The following is a 17378-nucleotide window of genomic DNA, read 5'->3' on the forward strand; positions in this document are numbered from 1 at the left end:
GAGTAAGTGGCCTATGCAATGACACATAGAACATGAAAAATAATTAGATAAATACATTTATTGTGGACTGGTGCCATCGGCTGATGAACGGGAACCGTGTGACACGGACACTTTCATTCAGGAGCATTTTAAATTGGAGTGAAATAACTTACGCAAAGTCAGTATTTGTTACGAAAAAATTTATCAAGTTAATCTAAAAAACCAAAAGGACAAGCACCCAACCAGTGAGCGATGGTGGTATAGTGGTGAGCATAGCTGCCTTCCAAGCAGTTGACCTGGGTTCGATTCCCGGCCATCGCAAAAACAAGTTGGAAATTTCTGCCCCACTTCCTGAGTAAGATAAACAACTTTTCGCTCAGAATTTTAGCGCAAGTCCGGCGGGGAATGAAATAAGAATTTACCAATTTTTTAACGGGGTTTCAGTATGGACAGTGTTCGACTATTGACCGCCCCCACCCCCACCCCCACCCACCCACCCACCGTCAAACAAAAGTTAAAAATCGCAGCATTTTTACTTCGCGCTCACGAAGTGGACCAAACAGAAACACAACAGGCACGTTACAGACGAGGATGGGATTTGAAGCCACGTGTACAGAGCACAATGGGTTATTTTGCATCACCTTAACCACGGGGTACAGCTGCTTTACTTCATGGCCCTTTAATATCTGACTTCTTTGAGTTTTTTTCGCCGTTGGGTGTAAATAAAACTTGAATCTATGAGGGGAAACACTAATTGCTCACCAGTTGGTCTTGTGGCGCAACAGTAGCGCGTCTGACTCCAGATCAGAAGGTTGCGTGTTCAAATCACGACCGCTTTTCTGCAGCTGGTTTCAAGAATTTATCTCTGTGTGGGAATGTTCCCCAAGTGACTCCGTTCAAAATCACAATGCCGGTAATTTTTTCCGGATATTTCAGATTTACCCGCTCAGTTTATTTTTTGAGCAGTTCCATCAAACATTATCAAACATCAAACATCAGTAAGAATGAACACCAACACCTCCTCCACAATAGTCCTCAATACCGGTGCCCCGCTAGGCTGCGTACTTAGCCCCCTACTCTACTCCCTGTACACAGACGACTGCGTGGCAAAACTTGGTTCCAAATCTATCTACAAGTTTGCTGATGATACGACCATAGTGGGCCGGATTTCGAATAACGACGAGTTCAAATACAGGAGGGAGATAGAGAACCTAGTGAAGTGGTGTAGCGGCAACAATCTCTCCCTCAATGCCAGCAAAACTCAAGAGCTGGTCATCGACTTCAGAAAGCAAAGTACTGTACACACCCCTGTCAGCATCAACGGGGCCCAGATGGAGATGGATAGCAGTTTCAAATTCCTAGCGGTGCACATCACCAGAAATCTGTCCTGGTCCGCTCACGTCGATGCTATCACCAAGAAAGCACAACAGCGCCTATACTTCCTCAGGAAACTAAGGAAATTCGGCATGTCCACATTAACCCTTACCAACCTTTACAGATGCACTATAGAAAGCATCCTATCGGGCTGCATCACAGCCTGGTATGGCAACTGCTTGGCCCAGGACCGCAAGGAACTTCAGAGAGTCGTAAATACCACCCAGTCCATTACATAAACCTGCCTCCCATCCATGGACTCCATCTACACCTCTCGCTGCTGGGGGGAAAGTGGGCAGCATAATCAAGGATTATTCCCACCCGGCTTACTCACTTTTCCAACTTCTTCCATCGGGCAGGAGATACAGAAGTCTGAGAACACGCACGAACAGACTCAAAAACAGCTTCTTCCCCACTGTCACCAAACTCCTAAATGATCCTCTTATTGACTGACCTCATTAACACTACACCTGTATGCTTCAACCGATGCCAATGCTTATGTAATTACATTGCATATCTTGTGTAGCCCAATTATGTATTCTCATGTGATTTCTTGTAATTTTCTTGAATTTTGTTTCATTCCCTTTTCTTCCATGTACTGAATGATCTGTTGAGCTGCTTGCAGAAAAATACTTTTCACTGTACCTCGGTACACGTGACAATAAGCAAATCCATTCCAATCCAATCCATTAGGAAACTCGGCCAGCATAGTTGGTGGAGTGTAAAACTCTACATCCCAGGGCCGTGCGTTCGAGCACCAAGTTGGGCGTTTCCAAATTACTATCTGAGAGTATTGAACCAACTGTTTGGGCAGCACGGTAGCACAGTGGTTAGCACAGCCTCTTCACGTCTCCAAGGCCCCAGTTTCGATTACCGGCTTGCGTCACGTTAAAAAGATCTCACTGCTCGTGGGCGAGACCAGAAGTGGTGGGCAGTTAAAAACAAGGATGTCGCCTTTTTTGGACGGAGATGAGGACATTTCTCACTCTCAGTGAGCTGTGCGACTTTGGAACTCTGCCTCAGGAATCGGCGGAAGCAGATCATTGATGACCTTCAAGGCGGAGATGGGGAAATTCTTGTTCAGCAAATAAATCAAAGGTTTATCGGGGTTACGTGCAAACATTGCATTCAGCCAGTTACCTGGGTGCACAAGCGTGCAGTTTTGTATTTGATCTATCAGTTCCACACAATGGTGAAACCGTCTTAAAATGTCGTTCTCATTTCTTCACGTGTTCTCCACTAATATATTCGCTGCAATAAAATCTCTGGGCACAAATCACGGCAGCACAAGTGGTTCACAGCGCCAGGGTTCCAGGTTCGATTCACTGTCTTTGCGGAGTCTGCACCTTCTGCCCGTGTCTGAGTGGGTTTCCGCCGGGTGCTCCGGTTTTCTCCCCACAGTGCGAAGACGTGGATTAGGTGGATTGGCCATGCTAAATTGCCCTTAGTTACCATACGGGACCAGTCTTTATAAATAGAAACCTCACTGCGGCCCTGGGTCTTTGCCCGTGTGAAGTTTGCATATTCTTCCCATGTCTGCGTGGGTTTCACCCCCACAACCCAAAGATGTGCAAGGTATGTGGATTAGCCACGCTAAATTGGCCCTTAATTTAGCCAGGGGCTGATTTAGCTCACCAGGCTAAATCGCTGGCTTTTAAAGCAGACCAAGCAGGCCAGCAGCACGGTTCGATTCAGCCTCCCTGAACAGGCGCCGGAATGTGGCGACTACGGGCTTTTTACAGTAACTTCATTGAAGCCTACTCGTGATAATAAGCAATTTTCATTTCATTAATTGGAAAAGTAGGGTACTCTAAATTTATACAGAAATATGTAAATAGAAACGCCGAGCACAAAGCCGCTCTGGAGATTCGTCACAAAATCCTGAAATAGAAATAGACAATGTTGGATAACTCGGCTGGTCTGGCAGCATCTGTGTAGAGAGAAACAGAGTTACTGTTTCCAGTCCAGTATGACCCGGCTTCCCATTCTCTGTTTCCCTCTCCACAGCTGCTGCCAGACCAGAAAACAGGATGAAAATTCGATGATGATGGGATGCGCTCCCACAGGACAATGGATTAGCAGTCCGTCGCCTGAACACTCGGCCACCTCATCCCGCAAGCGCGTTACTCAAATCAAAGGTTTATCGGATCCAAGTAACCATTGTATTCAGCCAGCGGCGTGGATGCACAAGCGTGCGTCTGTTTTTACTTGAGGATACATTCAGAATCCCACACCATGATCAAACGACCTTTAAATACCGTGACCGTTTCTTCACGTGTTCTGCAGTGATTTATTCGCAGCAACAACTTCCCTGAATTTCCCGATTTCAGTCAATGACACCATCCGGGCTCGTGCGGGATTTGAACCCGGGACCCTGGCGTTTTATCGCAGCTGAGAATCAATGTCAATGTCAGGAGTGGGATTCGAACCCTGCTCTCCAGAGGAGACTGCGACATGATGTATCCAAACGGTTCGGAGGGGATTGCGCCGAGTTGGGGGGGGGGGGGCGCTTTCTGAGGGTCAGTGCAGACTGGATGGGCCGAATGGTCTCCTTCTGCCCTGGAGGGATTCTATAATTACTTAAACAGGGTGTAAATATAGAGTAGTCTATCGGCCACCAAATAGTAACGATATGGTGGGGCAGGCAATAAACAAAGAAATAACTGATGCATGTAGAAATGGTACAGCAGTTATCATGGGGGATTTTAATCTACATGTCGATTGGTTTAACCAGGTCGGTCAAGGCAACCGTGAGGAGGAGTTTATAGAATGTATCCGCGATAGTTTCCTAAAACAGTATGTAATGGAACCTACGAGGGAACAAGCGGTCCTAGATCTTGTCCTGTGTAATGAGACAGGATTGATTCATGATCTCTTAGTTAGGGATCCTCTCGGAAGGAGCGATCACAATATGGTGGAATTTAAAATACAGATGGAGGGTGAGAAAGTAAAATCAAATACTAGTGTTTTGTGTTTAAACAAAGGAGATTACAAGGGGATGAGAGAAGAACTAGCTAAGGTAGACTGGGAGCTAAGACTTTATCGTGGAACAGTTGAGGAACAGTGGAGAACCTTCCAAGCGATTTTTCACAGTGCTCAGCAAAGGTTTATACCAACAAAAAGGAAGGACGGAAGAAAGAGGGAAAATCGACCGTGGATATCTAAGGAAATAAGTGAGAGTATCAAATTGAAGGAAAAAGCATATAAAGTGGTGAAGATTGCTGGGAGATTAGAGGACTGGGAAATCTTTAGGGGGCAACAGAAAGCTACTAAAAAAGCTATAAAGAAGAGTAAGATAGAGTATGAGAGTAAACTTGCTCAGAATATAAAAACAGACAGTAAAAGTTTTTACAAATATATAAGACAAAAAAGAGTGGCTAAGGTAAATATTGGTCCTTTAGAGGATGAGAAGGGAGTTTTAATAATGGGAAATGAGGAAATGGCTGAGGAACTGAACAGGTTTTTTGGGTCGGTCTTCACAGTGGAAGACACAAATAACATGCCAGCGACTGATAGAAATGAGGCTATGACAGGTGAGGACCTTGAGAAGATTATTATCACTAAGGAGGGAGTGATGGGCAAGCTAATGGGGCTAAAGGTAGACACGTCTCCTGGCCCTGATGGAATGCATCCCAGAGTGCTAAAAGAGATGGCTAGGGAAATTGCAGATGCACTAGTGATAATTTACCGAAATTCACTAGACTCTGGGGTGGTCCCGGTGGATTGGAAATTAGCAAACGTGACGCCACTGTTTAAAAAAGGAGGTAGGCAGAAAGCAGGAAATTATAGGCCAGTGAGTTTAACTTCGGTAATAGGGAAGATGCTGGAATCTATCATCAAGGAAGAAATTGCGAGGGATCTGGATAGAAATTGTCCCATTGGGCAGACGCAGCATGGGTTCGTTAAAGGCAGGTCATGCCTAACTAATTTAGTGGAATTTTTTGAGGACATTACCAGTGCAGTAGATAACGGGGAGCCGATGGATGTGGTATATCTGGATTTCCAGAAGGCCTTTGACAAGGTGCCACACAAAAGGTTGCTGCATAAGATAAAGATGCATGGCATTAAGGGTAAAGTAGTAGCATGGATAGAGGATTGGTTAATTAATAGAAAGCAAAGAGTTGGGATAAATGGGTGTTTCTCTGGTTGGCAATCAGTAGCTAGTGGTGTCCCTCAGGGATCCGTGTTGGGCCCACAATTGTTCACAATTTACATAGATGATTTGGAGTTGGGGACCAAATGCAATGTGTCCAAGTTTGCAGATGACATTAAAATGAGTGGTAAAGCGAAATGTGCAGAGGATACTGGAAGTCTGCAGAGGGATTTGGATAGGTTAAGTGAATGGGCTCGGGTCTGGCAGATGGAATACAATGTTGACAAATGTGAGGTTATCCATTTTGGTAGGAATAACAGCAAACGGGATTATTATTTAAACGATAAAATATTAAAGCATGCCGCTGTTCAGAGAGACTTGGGTGTGCTAGTGCATGAGTCACAGAAGGTTGGTTTACAAGTGCAACAGGTGATTAAGAAGGCGAATGGAATTTTGTTCTTTATTGCTAGAGGGATGGAGTTTAAGACTAGGGTGGTTATGTTGCAATTGTATAAGGTGTTAGTGCGGCCACACCTGGAGTATTGTGTTCAGTTTTGGTCTCCTTACTTGAGAAAGGAGGTACTGGCGCTGGAGGGTGTGCAGAGGAGATTCACTAGGTTAATCCCAGAGCTGAAGGGGTTGGATTATGAGGAGAGGTTGAGTAGACTGGGACTGTACTCGTTGGAATTTAGAAGGATGAGGGGGGATCTTATAGAAACATTTAAAATTATGAAGGGAAAAGATAGGATAGATGCGGGCAGGTTGTTTCCACTGGCGGGTGACAGCAGAACTAGGGGGCATCGCCTCAAAATAAGGGGAAGTAGATTTAGGACTGAGTTTAGGAGGAACTTCTTCACCCAAAGGGTTGTGAATCTATGGAATTCCTTGCCCAATGAAGCAGTTGAGGCTCCTTCATTACATGTTTTTAAGGTAAAGATAGATAGGTTTTTGAAGAATAAAGGGATTAAGGGTTATGGTGTTCGGGCCGGAAAGTGGAGCTGAGTCCACAAAAGATCAGCCATGATCTAATTGAATGGCGGAGCAGGCTCGAGGGGCCAGATGGCCGACTCCTGCTCCTAGTTCTTATGTTCTTAAACGGCAGCATCAGGACACAAGGACAAGATAAGGTCTGAGGCCAAAGCAAGAGTCCTCTGTAATGACACACAGAACATCAGAAATAAATACATTTATTGTGGACTGGTGCCATCTCCTGGCTGAACGGGAGCCGTCCGACACGGACACTTTCATTCAGGAACATTTTAAATTGGAGTGAAATAACATAAACATAGTAAGACTTTTTTTACGAAACAATTTATCAAATGAATGCAAAGCATCAAAAGGATTCAACGTTGGACAGTAAGTGATGGGGGTATCCTGGTGAGCAGAGCTGCCTTCCAAGCTAGTTGAACCGGGTTCGATTCCCGGCCATCGCAATAATAAATTGATCCGAAGCATTTGCGTGATTTCGTGGGTTTCGAACTGGAGAAAGTGAGGTGGCTGGAGGCAGGAATCTTCCCTTTTTGTAAATAGCCTGGTTGGATTGTTCACATCCGTCCTAGAGGGGAAACTGATCTCGGTTTCTCTTGTGGTTTATTATTGGATATTGTTACATATCCTTATTGCCCCTCTGTAGGTATTCCTGGAAATTAGTCTATAATCCTTCTCGCTGTTAACGAATTTGAAAACACTGAAACACTCCTGGTTCTATCTTTACCAAATGACATGACTGTTAATAAAATATAACTCACTCCAATCAGTGGAGATGTGATATTGGCATCGATAATACTCACACACCACAGCAGATGTTGTCTGTTTCCCTCAGAGAGTCAATTGACGAGCTTCCCTATTTTGCTACTTTGAGCGTCACAATGCTGTAATGCTGTCTGCTTCATTCCTGGGAACAATGTCTGGATCATACAGGAAGCAAGACTTTGACACTGAAAGGAATACTGAAAGGAAAAGGCGGATGTTCTGCAGGGTGATAGCGACTTGTTTGCTTTTGGCGTGACTAAGAATATAAATAGCAGAGGATGGTTTCGATCCATCGACCTCTGGGTTATGGGCCCAGCACGCTTCCGCTGCGCCACTCTGCTCCGTATATCCACTCTGTTCGCAATGACTGCTCAGCCGTAGCCAGATACCGATGCACCTGCTCCATTTTTTTCTTCAATGAAAACCCACGTGTTATGAAGCTCACCCTGGCTGGACAATAACACAAACATCAGCGCGGCTGTAACAGACAGAGAAAGACACACAGAAAAAGCAGGAAGAGACTATCAGGGCACACACACAATGCCACACAGAAAAGGTGCCGAGCAAACCAGCAAGATGCTGAGATGGACAAACTGGTTATTTAGGAAAAAGGGGTTTTCTGTTGCACAAAGATAGGCAATTAAATGTATTTCCTGCTGTGTAACTGTGCTCTCTGCTGTGTAACTGTGCTCTCTGCTGTGTGACTGTTCTCTCTGCTGTGTTACTGTTCTCGCTGCTGTGTCACTGTTCTCTCTGCTGTGTCCCTGTGCTCTCTGCTGAGTAACTGAGCTCCCTGCTGTGTCACTGTGCTCTCTGCTGAGTAACTGAGCTCCCTGCTGTGTCACTGTGCTCTGTGCTGAGTAACTGAGCTCCCTGCTGTGTCACTGTGCTCTCTGCTGAGTAACTGAGCTCCCTGCTGTGTCACTGTAAAATGAGGATGCGCCCAACGCCCAACCCACGACCCTGGGATTAAGAGTCCCATGCTCTACCGACTGAGCTGGCCGGGCTGGTGCCAAAAGCGCCATTAACCCTCCTCCTGAGGAGCTTAGAATTGCTAAGCAGCGAACTTTGTGTCACATAGTTTCCTAAAATTCCAATTAATTCTTCGGTCGCTGGGAGCAGGGCTCGAACCTGCTGGGGAAAGTCCAACAACTTAACCACTCGATCATCGCAGCTATGTTCAGTAGGTCATTCATTAATAATGTGGTCGATATAAAACATTATATAACCAGCCTGGAATCACTCCAGGAAGTTCTTGCAATCCTGCGATGAACGATGCCCCGGTGGTTATGCGGGGAGCGGTTGAATCGGCCATAAAAATTACCATTGGATTTGGAGAGAGGCCTTGAGAGACTCGAAATTCCCGGCTCCCTAAACGCTCAATTCAACTGATTCAATTGTTTGCGAAAGAAAATCAGTTACATTGGAAATATCCTAGAAGTTCATTTTTGCTTTACATAGAACAGCACCGAACTTCCCAGTCCAGTCTTCCCAGTCTAGATCCAAATTAAAGCAATGCAATCAGAGAAACTGTGAAGTGGAGATGCCGGCGTTGGACTGGGGTGAGCACAGTAAGAAGTCTTACAACACCAGGTTAAAGTCCTGGATTCACCCGAGGAAGGTGCTGCGCTCCGAAAGCTCGTGTTTGAAACAAACCTGTTGGAATTTAAACTGGTGTTGTAAGACTTCTTTCTTACTGTGATCATAGAAACTGACAGCACAGAAGGAGACCTGTGCAGACCGAATGGTCACGTGATTGCGTGATGACGCATTCACAATGATCAGCTGTTCTCCCCGGATCGCGCTCAGATCACAAGCCTGGAGCAGCTGCTCAAACAGTAAATACATTATTTTTTGTTACAAGTCCTTGGTCGCCAGTCTTTGAGAGATCAGAATTTCTCCATGGTGTCAGGAGTGGGCAGTATGGCACAAGGGCTTCACCGCCTCAGCCCGCTACTGACATAGAATCATAGAATCCGTACAGTGCAAAAGAAGACCATTCGGCACAACGAACATGTACTGACCCTCCGAAGGCTCACGCACTTGCCCTCCACTGGGATATTGGGTCCGATGGAGAAACTCTGCCCCCCACTTCCAACCCCTGAAATCCGCCCCCCCTCTCAGGAATGGGGTGCAGGATTGGAGGGTCAGTGCAGACTCGATGGGGTGAATGGCCTCCTTCTGAATTGTACTGGTTTCTATGGAAATAGATATGATCACAGTATTTATTCACATGGGATAAACATTGGCTCATATACCACAGGCGGTAACCTCGTGGCCTAATGGATAAGGCGTCTGACTTCGGCGAATTTGATGATGATATCAGAAGATTGCAGGTTCGAGTCCTGCCGTGGTCGTTTTAAACTTGCTGACAGCCGAGTTTTCACTCCTCCGCTCAAAGTTCCTTTCCATCCAGAGATTGCAGGGAATTGCATTTTTTGGAATATAATTTCGTGTAACATTATTCATTCAATTCGCTCTCATCCTAGTATTGTGTTTCGCTCCCGATGCATACACAGTGTATTTTTGACTTGGATAAAGTATAGAATAAAATATGATGTATCAATCGGTTCAATACAATTCTGTGGAGGAAATTTATATCGCTAGGAATACAGAGAGAGTCAAAGAGTCATAGATGTTTGCAGCATGGAAAGAGCCCTTCGGCCCAGCTTGTTAATGCCACCCAGTTTCTATCACTAAGCTAGTCCCACGTTCCCGCATTTGGCCCATATCCCTCTGTGCCCACCATTGGTAGAGGCAGGTATCGCTTTGTCTTTCAAAAAATCAGTTAGAAAGTTACATGGGCAGCATGTAACTTTCTAACTGATTTTTAAAAGACAAAATGGTACCCGCCCCTCCCACTGCCTCTGGCAAACCTGCCGGCATCTATCCTATCTATTCCCTTCATAATTTTTAATGTTTCTCTAAGATCCCCCCTCATCCTTCTAAATTCCAATGAGTACAGTCCCAGTTTACTCAACCTCTCCTCATAATCCAACCCCTTCAGCTCTGGGATTAACCTAGTGAATCTCCACTGCACACCCTCCAGCGCCAGTACGTCCTTTCTCAAGTAAGGAGACCAAAACTGAACACAATACACCAGGTGTGGCCTCACTAACACCTTATACAATTGCAACATAACCTCCCTAGTCTTAAACTCCATCCCTCTAGCAAGGAAGGACAAAATTCCATTTGCCTTCTTAATCACCTGTTGCACTTGTAAACCAACCTTCTGTCACTCATGCACTAGCACACCCAAGTCTCTCTGAACAGCGGCATGCTTTAATATTTTATCGTTTAAATAATAATCCCGTTTGCTGTTATTCCTACCAAAATGGATAACCTCACATTTGTCAACATTGTATTCCATCTGTGAAGACCGACCCAAAAAGCCTGTTCAGTTCCTCAGCCATTTTCTCATCTCCCATTATTAAAACTCCCTTCTCATCCTCTAAAGGACCAATATTTACCTTAGCCACTCTTTTTTGTTTTATATATTTGTAAAAAATTTACTGTCTGTTTTCATATTCTGAGCAAGTTTACTCTCATACTCTACCTTACTCTTCTTTATAGCTTTTTTAGTAGCTTTATGTTGCCCCCTAAAGATTTCCCAGTCCTCTAATCTCCCAGCAATCTTCACCACTTTATATGCTTTTTCCTTCAATTTGATACTCTCCCTTATTTCCTTCGATATCCACGGTCGATTTTCCCTCTTTCTACCGTCCTTCCTTTTTGTTGGTATGACCATCAAGTCCTGGTAGTGTCCTTGTAAATCACTTCCGCACTCTTTCTAGTTTAACAAAATCTTTCCGAAAATAGGCTGACCAGAACTGAACACAATATGTCATGTGTGCTCTTCTCAATGTCTTGTACAACTTCAACAAGACGTCCCAACTCTTGTATTCAATATTCTGACCTTAAACCCTAGCATGCTGAATGCCTTCTTCGCCACCCTGTCCATCTGCGACACCACCTTCAAGGAGCCGTGAACCTGTACCATAGATCTGTTTGTTCTGTAATTCTCCCCAACTCCCTACCATTAACTGAGTAGGTCAATCCCTGATTTGATCGACCAAAATGCATCACCTCACATTGATCCAAATTGAACTCCATCTGCCATTCATCGGCCCACTGGCCTAAGATGTTTAATAATGAGCTGAATCAACTGTTTTTTGTTCAGAGGGATGAAAGATTATATCACTGGATTAGGAATCCAGGGGCCTGAACTAATCTTTGGGACAGGGAATAAATCCCACCATTCAAATTCACTGATTGAATAGATTTTCAGGGGGTTGACAGGGTGGATGCTGAGAGGTCGTTTCCCCATGTGGGGGAGTCGAGGACCAGAGGGAATGATCTCAGAGTAAGGGGCCTCACATTTAAACCAGAAATAATGAGTAATTTATTCTCTCAGAGTCTCGTGTACCTGTGGAAATAGCGTTTCTAAGCGAATAGGATTGTCGAGGCTGGGTCAGCTAATATGTTCAAGATTTAATCAGTAAGGAAATCAACGGTTATGGGGATGAGGTGGGAAAGTGGGTTTGAGGATTATATCAGGACAATCATAACCTCGTTAAATGGTGGAACTTAGAGGATGGGCCGAATGGCCTGCTTCTGCTCCTACGTCTTACAGTTTAATGAGATCATCTGATTAACTTGTTTTGACGGTTGGGCGGCCGGTTCTGGAAAGGCAAAATTTGCCAGCAATGCCCCAGATGAAGCTGGCGTCGGTTTTGGAGCTTCTGAAGCCGCATGTTTTAATGGTGCCAAACTGCTGCCGAAAGCTGGTGTCGTGATTTAAATCGATTATCAGACAGAGGATTACTAATATCTGTATACAGATTGGTGCTAGATGATTCATTCATCAGGGCTGTTGAATCTAAATTTCATGCTAGTTCCGCAATATACACAGAAATGTGTATTTTCTGACAGAGTATAATTTGGATCAATGGGAGGTGATGCAGTTTGGTCGATTAAATCAGGGATTGACCTACTCAGTTAATGGTAGGGAGTTGGGGAGAATTACAGAACAAACATATCTATGGATACAGGTTCACAGCTCCTTGAAGGTGGTGTCACAGGTGGACAGGGTGGTGAAGAAGGCATTCAGCATGCTCAGTTTTAAGGACAGAATATTGAATACAAGAGTTGGGACGTCTTGTTCAAGTGGTACAATACATTGAGAAGAGCACACATGAAATATTGTGTTCAGTTCTGGTCAGACTATTTTCGGAAAGATGTTGTTAAACTAGAAAGTGTGCGGAAGTAATTTACAAGGATGCTACCTGGACTTGATGGTCTGAGTGAAAAGTAGAGGCTGGACAGGCTGGGACTTTTTTACCTGCAGCGCAGGATGCTGAGGGGTGATGTCATAGAGGTCGATGAAATAATGAGGAGCATCTGGAACGGGCTGCCAGAGGCATTGCTAGAGGCGGGTATCATTATGTCTTTTAAAAATCAGTTCGACCGTTACATGGGCAGGTTGGGAATAGAGGGATATGGGCCAAATGCGGGCAAGTGGGACTAGCTTAGTGATAGAAACTGGGCGGCATTAACAAGCTGGGCCGAAGGGCTGTTTCCATGCTGCAAACATCTATGACTCTGTCTGTCTTCCTGGCGAAATTAGAATTTCCTCCACAGAATTGTATTGAACCGATTGATACATAATGTTATATTCTATACTATATCCAAGTCAAACAGACACTGTGGAAGCATCGGGAGCTAATCAAAATTGAATTGAATGAACAATGTAACAAGAAATTATATTCCAAAAAAATCCCTGCAATGTTTGGATGGAAAAGTGGAACTCTGAGCAGTAGAGTGAAAACTCGGCTGTCAGCAAGTATGATTCTATGTCAGTCGCGGGCTGAGGGGCTGAAGCCCTTGTGCCATACTGCCCACTTCCAGCACCATGGAGAAATTCTGATCTCTCAAAGACTGGCGACCAAGGACTTGTAACAAAAAATAATGTATTTCCTGTTTGAGCAGCTGCTCCAGGCTTGTGCCCTGAGCGCGATCCGGGGAGAACAGCTGATCATTGTGGATGCGTCATCACGTAACCACGTGACCATTCGGTGTGCACAGGTCTCCTTCTGTGCTGTCAGTTTCTCTGATTGAATTGCTTTAATCTGGATCTAGACTGGGAAGTTCGGTGCTGTTCCATGTAAAGCAAAAATGAACTTCTAGGATATTTCCAATGGAACAGATTGTCTTCCGCAAACAATTGAATCAGTGGAATTGTGCGTTTGGGGAGCCGGGAATTTCGAGTCTCTCGAGGCTTCTCTCCAAATCCAATGGTCATTTTTAAGGCCGATTCAACCGCTCCTCACATAAACACCGGGGCACCGTTCATCGCAGGAATGCAAGAAATTCCTGGAGTGATTCCAGGCTGGTTTTATAATGTTTTATATCGACCACATTATTAATGAATGACCTACTGAACATAGCTGCGATGATCGAGTGGTTAAGGTGTTGAACTTTCCCCAGCAGGTTCGATCCCTGCTCCCAGCGACCGAAGAATGAATCAGAATTTTAGGAAACTATGTGACACAAAATTCGCTGCTTAGCATTTCTAAGCTCCTCAGGAAGAGGGTTAAGGATGCTTTCGGAAGCAGCCCGGCTAGCTCAGTCGGTAGAGCATGGGACTCTTAATCCCAGGGTCGTGGGTTCGAGCCCCACGTTGGGCGGCTCATTGTTATCTGAGAATGTTCAGGTGAACGAACTGTTTTGTTAACAGGAACCCAAAGGTTCTGTCTCTGGACGATGAATCCAGCCGCCTGAACTAATCTTTCGTGAGAAGATTTGATAAATCTGGGATTGGAATTTCGTCTCAGTAATGGCGGAGAAAGGTTCTGCTTCAGACAGATTATAGTTCCACAACCGGGAACACATTTCCACAACAGGGAATGATTTGAGACAACCACAGTGAATAACTGTCACCGGCAGAGTCACAATTCCACGACAGAGAGAACAGTTACACAGCAGAGAGCTCAGCACGGTAGCATGGTGGTTAGCATCAGTGCTTCACAGCGCCAGGGTCCCAGGTTCGATTCCTGGCTGGGTCACTGTCTGTGCGGAGTCTGCACGTACTCCGTGTGTGTGTGGGTTTCCTCCGGGTGCTCCGGTTTCTTCCCACAGTCCAAAGATGTGCGGGTTAGGTGGATTGGCCATGCTAAATTACCCGTAGTGTCCTAAAAAGTAATGCGTTTCTATATACTTATTTTTGTATAAATTTAGAATACACTACTTTTCCAATTAAGGGCCAATTTAGCGTCTGTGGGTTGTGGGGGTGAAACCCACGCAGACATGGGAAGAATATGCAAACTCCACACGTGACCCAGGGCCGGAATGTGGTTTCTATTTATAAAGACTGTTCCGGATGGTAACTAAGGGCAATTTAGCATGGCCAATCCACCTAATCCACGTCTTCGCACTGTGGGGAGAAAACCGGAGCACCCGGAGGAAACCCGCGCAGATACGGGCAGAACGTGCAGACGCCGCACAGACAGTGAATCGAACCTGGAACCCTGGCGCTGTGAACCACTTGTGCTGCCGTGATTTGTGTCCAGAGAAGATATTGCAGCGAATATATCAGTGGAGAACACGTGAAGAAATGAGAACGACATTTTAAGACCGTTTCACCATTCTGTGGAACTGATATATCAAATACAAAACCGCACGCTTGTGCACCCAGGTAACTGGCTGAATGCAATGTTTGCACGTAACCCCGATAAACCTTTGATTTATTTGCTGAACAAGACTTTCCCCATCTCTGCCTTGAAGGTAATCAATGATCCGCTTCCGCCGATTCCTGAGGCAGAGTTCCAAAGTCGCACAGCTCACTGAGAGTGAGAAATTTCCTCATCTCCGTCCGAAAAGGGCGACATCCTTGTTTTTAACTGCCCACCACTTCTGGTCTCACCCACGAGCGGTGAGATATTTTTAACGTGACGCAAGCCGGTAATCGAAACTGGAGCCTTGGAGACGTGAAGAAGCTGTGCTAACCACTGTGCTGCCGTGCTGCCCAAATATTTGGTTCAATACTCTCAGATAGTAATATGGAAACGCCCAACTTGGTGCTGGAGCGCACGACCCTGGGATGTAGAGTTTTACGCTCCACCAGGCCGAGTTTCCTAATGGATTGGATTGGAATGGAATGGATTTGTTTATTGTCACGTGTACCGAGGTACAGTGAAAAGTATTTTTCTGCAAGCAGCTCAACAGATCATTCAGTACATGGAAGAAAAGGGAATGAAACAAAATTCAAGAAAATACAAGAAAACACATGAGAATACATAATAGGGCTACACAAGATATGCAATGCAACTACATAAGCATTGGCATCGGTTGAAGCATACAGGCTGTAGTGTTAATGAGGTCAGTCAATAAGAGGGTCAATTGGGAGTTTGGTGACAGTGGAGAAGCAGCTGTTTTTGAGTCTGTTCGTCCGTGTTCTCAGACTTCTGTATCTCCTGCCCGATGGAAGAAGTTGGAAAAGTGAGTAAACCGGGTGGGAGGGATACTTGATTATGCTGCCCACTTTCCCCCCAGCAGCGGGAGGTGTAGACGGAGTCCATGGATGGGAGGCAGGTTCGTGTGATGGACTGGGTGGTATTCACGACTCTCTGAAGTTCCTTGCGGTCCTGGGCCGTGCAGTTGCCATACCAGGCTGTGATGCAGCCCGATAGGATGCTTTCTATAGTGCATCTGTAAAATTTGGTAAGGGTTAATGTGGACATGCAAAATTTCCTTAGTTTCCTGAGGAAGTTTAGGCGCTGTTGTGCTTTCTTGGTGATAGCATCGACGTGAGTGGACCAGGATAGATTTTTGGTGATGTGCACTCCTAGGAATTTGAAACTGCTAAACATCTCCATCTCGGCCCTGTTAATGCTGACAGGGGTGTGTACTGTACTTTGCTTCCTGAAGTCGATGACCAGCTCTTTAGTTTTGCTGACATTGAGCGAGAGATTGTTGTCGCTACACCACTCCACTAGGTTCTCTATCTCCCTCCTGTATTCGGACTCGTCGTTATTCGAGATCCGGCCCACTATGGTCGTATCGTCAGCAAAATTGTAGATAGAGTTGGAACCACGTTTTGCTATGCAGTGGTCTGTGTACAGGGAGTAGAGTACGGGGCTAAGCAGCCTTACGGGGCACCGGTATTGAGGACTATTGTGGAGGAGGGGTTGGTGTTCATTCTTACTGATGTTTGATGTTTGATAATGTTGGATGAAACTGCTCAAAAATATAAACTGAGCGTGCAAATCTGAAATATCCGGAAAAAAAATTAACAGCATTGTGATTTTGAGCAGAGTCATTTCCGGAACATTCCCACACATAGATAAATTCCTGAAAACAGATGAGCCTGACGTGATTTGAACACGCAACCTTGTGATCTGGAGTCAGACGCGCTACCGTTGCGCCACAAGCCCAACTGCTGAGCAGTTAGTGTTTCCCCTCATAGATTCATGTTTTATTTACAACCAACGACGAAAAAAACTCAAAGATGTCAGATTGAGGGATATTAAAGGGCCATGCAGTAAAGCAGCTGTACCACGTGGTTAAGGTGATGCACAATAACCCATTGGGCTCTGTACACGTGGCTTTAAATCCCATCCTGGTCTGTGACGTGCCTGTTGTGTTTCTGTTTGATCCACTTCGTGAGCGCGAAGTAAAAATGCTGCGATTTGTAGCTTTTGTTTGACCGCTGGTGGGTGGGTGGGGGTGGGGGTGGGGTTGGGGCGGGGGCGGTTAATAGTCGAACACTGTCCATACTGAAACCCCGTTAAAAAATTGGTTAATTCTTATTTCATTCCCCGCAGGACCTGCGCATAAATTCTGAGCGAAAAGCTGCTTCTCTTCCTCAGGAAGCGGGGCAGAAATTTCTAACTTGTTGATGCGATGGCCGGGAATCGAACGGGGGTCAACTGCTTGGAAGGCAGCTATGCTCACCACTATACCACCATCGCTCACTGGTTGGGTTCTTGTCATTTTGGTTCTTTTGATTAATTTGATAAACTGTTTCGGAACAAATACATACTTTGCGTAAGTTATTTCACTCCAATTTCAAATGCTCCTGAATGAAAATGTCCGTATCGTACGGCTCCCGTTCCGCCAGCAGACGGCACCAGTCCACAATAAATGTATTTATCTAATTATTTTTCATGTTCTATGTGCCATT

At 45.2% G+C, this 17378-nt stretch overlaps 5 non-coding genes across 5 annotated transcripts; 3 read left to right on the forward strand and 2 right to left on the reverse strand.

Moving 5' to 3' along the window:
- Nucleotides 1-228: 228 nt before the first annotated feature.
- trnag-ucc lies at nucleotides 229-300 on the forward strand. Its single transcript has one exon. It is a non-coding gene; the product is annotated as a tRNA-Gly (tRNA).
- Nucleotides 301-7467: 7167 nt separating this feature from the next.
- Nucleotides 7468-7539, reverse strand: trnam-cau. Its single transcript has one exon. It is a non-coding gene; the product is annotated as a tRNA-Met (tRNA).
- Nucleotides 7540-9466: 1927 nt separating this feature from the next.
- On the forward strand, nucleotides 9467-9555 carry trnar-ucg. The gene is given in 2 exon segments: nucleotides 9467-9503; nucleotides 9520-9555. It is a non-coding gene; the product is annotated as a tRNA-Arg (tRNA).
- Nucleotides 9556-13811: 4256 nt separating this feature from the next.
- On the forward strand, nucleotides 13812-13884 carry trnak-cuu. The gene has a single exon. It is a non-coding gene; the product is annotated as a tRNA-Lys (tRNA).
- A 2673-nt stretch (nucleotides 13885-16557) lies between these two features.
- On the reverse strand, nucleotides 16558-16629 carry trnaw-cca. Its single transcript has one exon. It is a non-coding gene; the product is annotated as a tRNA-Trp (tRNA).
- Nucleotides 16630-17378: the final 749 nt, after the last annotated feature.

Source organism: Scyliorhinus canicula, chromosome 31, assembly GCF_902713615.1.
Source record: "Scyliorhinus canicula chromosome 31, sScyCan1.1, whole genome shotgun sequence".
Classification (NCBI taxonomy): Eukaryota; Metazoa; Chordata; class Chondrichthyes; order Carcharhiniformes; family Scyliorhinidae; genus Scyliorhinus; species Scyliorhinus canicula.